The sequence below is a fragment of the Caretta caretta genome, chromosome 6 (genome assembly GCF_965140235.1).
Source record: "Caretta caretta isolate rCarCar2 chromosome 6, rCarCar1.hap1, whole genome shotgun sequence".
Classification (NCBI taxonomy): Eukaryota; Metazoa; Chordata; order Testudines; family Cheloniidae; genus Caretta; species Caretta caretta.
This window is the reverse complement of record NC_134211.1, coordinates 16,990,024-16,999,000: the sequence shown is the minus strand read 5'-3', so window position 1 is coordinate 16,999,000 and position 8,977 is coordinate 16,990,024. Positions and strand designations below refer to the sequence as shown.

General features: G+C 41.8%; 1 protein-coding gene across 3 annotated transcripts in view; it reads left to right on the top strand.

Annotated features, from left to right (window-relative positions):
* The first annotated feature begins 749 nt into the window (after nt 1–749).
* LOC125638526 (NACHT, LRR and PYD domains-containing protein 3) overlaps nt 750–8,977 on the top strand; it is a 60,776-nt gene continuing 52,548 nt past the window's right edge. For all 3 annotated transcript variants that reach the window (XM_048854414.2, XM_075129283.1, XM_075129284.1), the window contains exons 1-2: nt 750–949; nt 6,372–6,558. The gene's annotated coding sequence lies outside the window, so the exon portion shown is untranslated. The remainder of the gene's footprint in view (nt 950–6,371; nt 6,559–8,977) is intronic.

The following is an 8,977-nucleotide window of genomic DNA, read 5'->3' as shown; positions in this document are numbered from 1 at the left end:
TAGACTGTTCTCAGTGGTAGCAGATGACAGAACAAGGAGTAATGGTCTCAAGTTTCAGTGGGGGAGGTTTAGGTTGGATATTAGGAAAAACTTTTTCACTAGGAGGGTGGTGAAACACTGGAATGCGTTGCCTAGGGAGGTGGTGGAATCTCCTTCCTTAGAAGTTTTTAAGGTCAGGCTTGACAAAGCTCTGGCTGGGATGATTTAGTTGGGGATTGGTCCTGCTTTGAGCAGGGGGTTGGACTAGATGACCTCCTGAGGTCCCTTCCAACCCTGATATTCTATGATTCTATGAAAGCCATCTCTGGGGCAAAAACAGGCAACTTCTGCTGCTCAAGTCTCCTCCAGAACCTGCCCCTCTCAGGGCCCCAAACCCCCTTTGCTCCTCCTCAAAGGCCTGCCTAAAGCCACCTTGCTGTTGTTCAAATCCCTCCTTGAACTCTCCTCATCCATCATGCCCACAAAATATCAGTGGTCAGGCAGATGGTGTGATATGACCACCCCTTCCACACTGACCAGTTGGTTTCCTTTTGCTCCCTGTGTCTTTTGCCTTACACTTATACTGTGAACTTCTTGGCTGGTGGCAAAAGAATAACAAAAGAGGGTCGTTGATGTTAAGTGATTTCCGGTTGAAATGAAATAGCTCTAAATAAAGGACTGGCTCCCAACCAGGAGAACTGGTTTATTGGGGAGAGGTTTCCTTGGCAACAGAGTCATTCGGCAAGGGACAGCAGTCATCTTTTGAGGCTGAACAGAGAGTCACCTGACAGAGAGGACTGGGACATTATAAAAATGTCAGAAGCTGTTCTTTTTTATTTCTTTTCTTGGGTCATTTTTCTCCAGCTCAAGAGAAGGGAGAAGTAACCCAGCATGTCGGAGCCGGGTGAGGCAGGGGATACTGCCTATCTTCCTGAACACAGATGGTCCCCCAAGAACTCCCTAGGAAAGGGTGAGCTGCATTTAGGATGTTTGGTGTGTTCTATATGGTCTTACTCTCTTGTGCTTTATCTGTTAAGTAAAAGAGCAGTGGTATTAGAATCTGTTCTGTGTCTGTGTGTGTTATAGGCTTTACACTTCCCTCGTGCTTCCTGAGTTAAACTGTACTCCAGAAGGCTCACAGAGGGTGTGTTGAAGCTATGGGGAAGTGTGAACGGTCAGCACTGAGCCTCGGATCAGCTAGACAGGGGGTTGCAACACTTAAGGATAGTGTACTAGGCAGAGGGTCTGTGCCCCAAGACTGTGCCTAGGGACCCCAAACACCGGGACCGTGTGAGTCCCACGTCAGGCTCTGGGGGCTAAAAACATGTGGGGACCCAGCAGCTGGGTTCCCTCAGCAGTGGCCAAGACGGGCTCTTGACTGGGACCTGCAACAAGGTAACACAAGATAGCTGTGATCCAAAGCATGGAGGTATTGGTAAGCAAACATGGAGTCATCAAATCCTGTTAACTAGGGCCAAGATGTTCAAAAACAGGAGCCTGAAGTGAGGTCCCTCCAATAAGAGATCTGAGTTTCAAAAATGCTGAGCTCCCATTGACCTCAGCTCTGACCTCAGAGACTAGACCAGGGACCAGAGTCTTCATACCTCAACTGCCAGGTCCTTTTTAACTTTTAGGACATGAGATTTAAGATTTCCGCTAACCCTTCCCTAGTGTATCATTTCTCCCCCTTCCATTTTCTCTCTGTTCTTTTCCATCCTTTTTGTCTTCTCTATCAGCAGTTTCAGACTTGGTCAATTTTGGAATTGGCTCAGTTCCATTATATGATTGCTGTAATCAGTTTGGAAGGCTAAAGCAGCCTGAGAATCCCTGCACTGGCGTGAGAGAGAACTGGTGGGAAGAAACTAGTGCAAATGTCAGCTGAAACTGGAGGAGTGAAGTGAAACCCAAAGGTTGAGTGACCGGTTTATGACCAAGTTGTCCGTGTGTCCTGCCTGCAGCACTCTGGAGAAGCAAGTATCGTAGAAGTTCCTGTTCTTTTCTGTCATTTTCTTAGAGTTGGTAAATCATTAGAAAATAGGGTTCTATAGAATCATAGAAATGTGGGGCTAGAAGGGACCTCAAAATGATCAAATCCAGCCCTCTGTGCTAAAATAAACCTAGACCATCCCTGACAGGTGTTTGGACAACCGGTTGTTAAAACCTCCAATGTTGGGGATTCCACCACCTCCTTTCAAACCCTATGCCAGAGCTTAACTATCCTTGTCATTAAAACGTTTCCCCTCATATCTAACCTAAATCTCCCTTGCTGCAGATTAAGCCTATAATTTTTCTTGTTTTACCTTTAACGGACAGGGAGACCAACTGATCACTGTAATCTTTATAACAGCCCTTAACATATTTGAAAGCTGTCATCAGGTCCCTTCTCAATCTTCGTTTCTCAAATATGCCCAGTTTTTTTAGGTCAGGTTTTGTAAATCTTTTATAATTTTTGTAGCTCCCCTCTGGCCTCTCTCAATTTTTTCCTCATCTTTCTTAAAGTGTGGCGCCCAGAACTGGTCACAGTACTCCAGCTGAGGCCCCACCAGTGTTGTGCAGAGTGGGACAATTACATCCCATGTCTTACACATGACACCCCTATTAATGCACCCCAGAATGACACGAGCCTTTTTTGCTCATTGTTGAGTCATATTCAGTTTGTGACCCGCTATAACCCCAAGTCTTTTCCAGCTGTATTATCACTGCGCCAGTTACGTCCCATTTTGCAGCTGTACATTTGACTTTTCCTTCCTGAGTGAAGGATTTTGCATGTGTCTTTATTGCATTTCACCTTGCGGGATTCAGACCAATTTTCCAATTTGTCAAAGTCCTTCTGAATTTAAACCTGTTCACCAAAGTGCTTGCAACCCCTCCCGGCTGGTGTCATCCACAAATTGTATAAGTATACTCTCCACTCCATTATCCAAGTCATTAGTGAAAATACTGAATAATACCGGACCCAGGACAGACTCCTGTAGGACCTCACTAAATACGCCCTCCCAGTTCGACAAATAATCATTGATATCTTTAAGTGTGGTCTTTCAACCCGTTGAGCACACACCCTATAGTAATTTTATCTAGACTGCATTTCCCTAATTTGCTTATGAGAATGTCATGTGTCAAAAACCTTACTAAAAACAAGATATATCACATCTACTGCTTTCACCTATCCACTAGGGGAGTAACCTGAAGGAAATTGGTTTGGCATGATTTAGCATGGTTTGGCACGATGACAAATCTATCCTGGCTGTGTTTTATAAACCTATTATACTCTAGGTGCTTACAAATTGATTGCTTAATAATTTGTTCCAATTCCCTGGGACCTCTTTGTTTCCCCTTTCAAAGATAGGTACTATGTTTCTTTCTTCAGTCCTCTGGGACCTCACCTATCCTACAGGAATTTTAGAAAGATATTTTCTAGACAGTTCTTCAGCTAGGTCCTTAAGTACACTATGATGGATTACATCAGGCCCTGCTGATTTGAATACATCTAACTTATCTAAATATTCTTTAACCTGTTCTTTCCTTATTTTGGCTTGTTTCTTGCCCCTTGTCTATATTAATTGTGTTGAGTATCTGATTACTATTAACCTCTTTAATGAAGACTCAAGCAAAATAGTTATTAAACACCTCAGCCTTCTTGATGTCCTCAGTTATTAACTCTCCTTCCCCACTAAGCAGAGGACCTACACTCAGAGTGGTCCCTAGGATATGGTGAATCGGGGCCGTTGCCTAGGGCCCTGTGCTTTGGGGGCCCCCACGCTAATCATGAGGAGACATGCGGGGAGGTGAGGCGGAGGCGAATGGGGAGATGAGCGGCTAATGTAAATAAAGAACCTCTTTTTGTTGCCTTTTTTGTCCCTTGCTAACAGGACTTATTTTATGCCTTACACTTTCTGCTTTTGTCCCTACATGCTTGTGTTATTCTTTTGAACTCCTCCTTAGGAATTCATCCAGGTTTCCATTTTTTGCAGGATTCCTTTTTGATTTTCAGGTCATTATAGAGTTCCTGATGGAGCCATATTGGCCTCTTACTGTTCTTCCTATATTTCCTTTGCATCAGGATAGTTTGCAGTTGTGTGTTTTAATATTGTCTCCTTGAGAAACTGACAGCTCTCCTGAATGTCTTTATCCGTTAGATTTTTCTTTCCATGGGACCATTCCTACCAGTTCTCTGCGTTTGTCAGTGTGCTTTTTTAAAAACAAACAAACAAACTTGTCGTCCTTATTCTGCTGCTGTCACTCCTTCCTTTTCTCAAAATCATGAAATTTGTCATTTCATGATCACTTTCACCCAAATTGCCTTCAACCTTCAGATTCACAACCAGTTGCTCCCTTGTGGTCAGAATCATGTTTAAAAAATGGCTGTCTCCGTGGTTACTTCCTCAACTTCCTGAAATAAAAAGTTGTTCCCCATACTCATGTTTTGCCATATTATTTTTCTACCAGATGTTTGGGTAGTTAAGGTCCCCCATTATTGCCAGATCTTGTGTTTTGGATGTTTCTATTGTTTGTTCTAGAAATGCCTCATCCACCTTCTCTTCCTGATTTGGTGGTTTATAGTAAACCCCTATCATGTTATCACCTCTATTTTTTCCCCTTTTACCTTCACCCAGAAACTTTCAACTGGTCTGCCCCTCACCTCCTTCTGGACCTCAGAACAACTGTATATGTTCTTGCTGCATAATGCAACACCTCCTCCCTTTTTTCTTGTTTGTCCTTCCTGAACAGACCCCTCTATAGCAGTATTCCCATCATGAGACTTATCCTACCACGTCTATGACCCTATTGTACTTTTCCATGTTCATCCCCTCTGCTCCCAACATCTAGCCTCTGTTAAGGTTGCCTTTTTAATGCTTTTCCTGAATTTTTTTCTAAATACAAATCTAAACTAAATGTTTCAAGTTACTTTTTTCTGAAATGTTTTGGATTTTCCCCACTTTCTGTTTCACAAATTTTTCCAGTAGGAAAACAAAATAAAGTGGCAGGGGATGTGGGGAAGACCCGGGGCTACTTTTTCAAACCTTTTTGCTGTTTAACACAGTAAGAAAGTGTGATGAAGTAAGTTTCCCTCCGCTTTCTCACATTGTCTTACTGTTTTCTAACCTAAGCAGCCATTTGGTATGACTGTAAGAATTAAGGTTGTACAGCTGTTTATGAAGTCTTGGGTGTTAGCAATGTGTTGCGGAAAAAGAGGGCAGAAGTAGGTAAGAGCTGATACGTTTAATATTGGTGCAGGTAGCGAGCATATAGATGTGTGATTGTTGGCCTGTTGTTCTTAGCTTCTCAATGCTTGAAGAAAGTATTACAGTTGAATAGAGCTTCCTTAACTAATAAATGATTTGTTGTGTGTATATACATAATATATATAAAATTACCCTTTAAAAAAATTAGCAGCCAGCTAAACCTGTCATGGGTGAGTCATGGATGGCCAGCCCTAGTAGTCAGAGCCAAAGTCTGCAGTCACAAGACAGGAGATGAGATGGCAGGGCCAGGACACTGAGACTGGGCTTCACAGGTCTCAGGTAAGCTATTGCCCAGAGGCTACTAGGTGGAGGGTTGGAACATGGCTGCTCGTCTGAACCTTGCGGACTTGGGTTCGGAGCTCATGACAAAATCTGCACATACAAACCCCTACAAAACAGAGAACTGATCAGCGAAGGGAGGCTTCATTGTACCATAAAATCCATACATCTCATCAATGTCTCGCAGAGTCAGACCCTGTCCCTCCCTAAGAGACTCACTTCACCTCACACACACATGGATATCCAGTGAGACACAGAATTCCTCTCACTCACTCTGGAATGCAACTGCTGAACCCCACCTCCGCAGCCCATATGTGGGGATACTCTTCAGTCTGTCTATGGAGGCTGGTAGGTTTTGGCCCATAAAGTTCAAAGATTAGTATAAAAAATTAAAAGAAGAATCAGATAGTTTAACATTTCTGTCTGAACCCAAGTCCAGGCAAAAATGAAATTAATTAAATAATATTCGATCAGTGTGGTTATCTTCGGTGTAAGATGTAGGGTGTCGATATTGCCGTGTTGTCAAGGGAAGGCGAATTAGCGGGGAGTGAGTAGGTGGCACATAATGATGGATGGTGTGTAGATATTCACGTACTCAGTATGGAATGGTGCAGGGGGGGTTCTGTCAATCTTAAGAGATTTGCTCTGGAATGACGAAGTTCAGTGACCCTTTAGGGTGGCTTCACTCTGCAGTTTCATACTCCACAATATGTTTTTTTAAATGAAACTTTCCTTTGTAGGTTTAAAAGGGAAAAAAAATCAGAAAGACATTCAGTATTCTACTAATAAATTTTATCTTTAAAGTACTGATAGAAATTTGCAACCTTAATTCCAGTTGCTGAACTTTTTTTTTTTTTTTTTTTTGACTAGGAAAGGGGCAGGGCTGAGTCTAATAGTGACTGATTTTAAAGACACTGGAAATGCAGAGACCATATATAGACTATGAGAGCACTCCCAGATTTCACCAGATTGCAGAGAACAGTATTCCTCCACTTTAGCATGAAAAAGTTCTAAAAAAAAAAATTCAAGCTAAACAAGCTCTCTTCAGCGCCTCAAGGTGAGTCCACAATGCATAATATTTTTATTGATCTGTCATATGGCTGTCAGCCAGGTTCTCTGAAGAAAGCCAGAGTTTTCTGTGCAGATAGAAAATGGACACACATGTAGAGAGCTCTCTGGTCCCGTGTAGAGACAGAGGGGTATATGTTCAAGATAATATTTGACTGTGATTTCTCTTGTGTGAAAACCTGAAGGGAGAATGTGTGTCATTTGCTCTAGTTTCTGAATCTCTTGTCAGGTCTCTTGTATTTGTGTGTGGGAAAGTGGCAGAAAGAGACACTGTTGGGGAAGAAGTAATGGGCCCTTCTGTGTCTGCAAGTAGAGGGTAGAGCTGGGTGAAGTATTTCAGCTGAAACCTTTTTTCACCTAAAAATGCAGATCAGTGTTGGCCAAATCATTTTGCAAATTGATTTTGACACATTTTTTTTGGTCGGGGGTAGGGGGTAGCAAACATTATTTATTTATTTTATTTTATTTATTCTGAAAAACGTGAAGTGGTTTGTTTAGGCATTTTGGAAACACAATATTTCAACTTTGCATTTTGAAATGTCTTGGTTTTGGAATTTCCTTTGATTTTTATTTAAAAGGTTAAAAATGAAATAAAAAAAGAAGGGTTTTGTTGCATCCAAAACAATTTTGTTTTGATTTTACAGAACTGTCACTACACTGAAAAATCAGTTATTTGCACAGCTGTAGTGGAGGGGAGAGGGGATCTGAGAATCCCAGCTCCACAGGGGAAGGAGAAAGCAAAGCTTGCTCTGCAGCATCTTTCTATTTTTGCCCCCAGTCCCACTGATGCCCTTCCACAGAGTTCAAGCTCTCTTATATGGTGAGGGAAAACAGTCCTGGGGTGGGCAGCAGAAATAGACCCTCTTTGTGACATTCTTGTATCTCGATTAAAAAGCCTCCTTTTTTGAACCCTCCTGTCCCATTGAACTCCCTGTTCTTTACCTACATTAATATTACATTAAATCTGCGAAAGCCAAACTTGCATGTGGTGTTTCAAGATCACAGCTACTTCACAGGCTGCTGACAGCATGTGCACATTAAAGTTACTCTAAGACCCTTAGCTTCTGAACTTGGCCCACAAAATGCTGCTCCATGTCACACCCTCTCTCAGCCGCGTTTTGCAAATGCTCATTGAATAACAACATGGGGTTTGAATATTTTCTTTTAATATTTTTAGTGGGTCAAGAAAATGTATGATAATAAAACTATCTTTGTGACTTTTTTCTTGCAAAATGTTTTCAGAAATAACACAAAAGAATAAAAGAAATATGGGAGAGATAGGACACCATAATCAGAAAGGAAAAACATACAGTAAAAATTATGAAACAGAATAAGAATTAGGTACCAGAAACAATAAGGAAGCCCAAATTACATCAGGAGAAGACTTTCATATCCATATCATATAGTAAAGCAAAGTGGTTAAATTCATCTGGTGGCTTATGGGACGTGGGGGATAGTTTTGTTCAAATGCTGAAAAGTGGAGCCAAATTGTTGAGAAATAACTAGGACTCAAATTGCCTTTTTATTGGTAAGATTCTTCATAAAACTAAATGAGCCTGCAGCATTGTTTAATCAAATAATTGTGTCTGGAGACTTGTTCTCTTACTAACATGCAGCTAAGGAGAATTTTGTTGCTCTCGGGAGATTAGGCACAAGCTTAGAGTGGTCTAGGGTGAAATTCTGGCCCCATTCAAGTCAATGGGAATCTTGCCTTTGACTTCAATGGATCAGAGTTCATCTGTGGTTCATACTCCCCGTCACAGGGTGGCACAGTAATATCACAAAGAAGTCCAGCTGCAATCTGGATCCAATGATTTCAAAGATTAAGTCAAGGGTAGTTATGTAAACATTTGCCACATTCAGACACTTTTCTGAATGGAACTCCCCCTTCCCCCACCCCACCCCTCTCCACTGAGTTGCTTTAATTATTTTAAGAGGTAGTGAGGCATCACTGGAACAGCAGCTTATAGTGAGTTACTTTCAGAGGAAAGCATACAGAGGAAGTGATGGCTCTTGTACACATCTGGGATCACTCATCCAGAATTTTGCTGAAGTTCTTTCCCCATTTTAACGTATTGCCACTTTTTCTTTCCATACCAGTGTTTGTGCTTACTATGGAGAAACTGGAAATTACACAGTTTAGGATAAGGTTTTCAAGAGTGACTCATAATTCTGGGTGCACACCATGAAACGCTGAAAACTGGGGATTTTTCAAGTGCCGAACACTCACCCCCTGAAAATCAGGCCCCTTTAAGGTGTCTCAATTTAGGCACCCCAAGTCACTGGTCACTAATGAAAATCTTGTTCTCAGAGCCAAAAATACAGGATATTACAATTTCCACGTTGGTAAAAGGTCTCTAGAAACCCTTTACATCCTGACTATTATGTGCATAGATTCAACTGTAGAC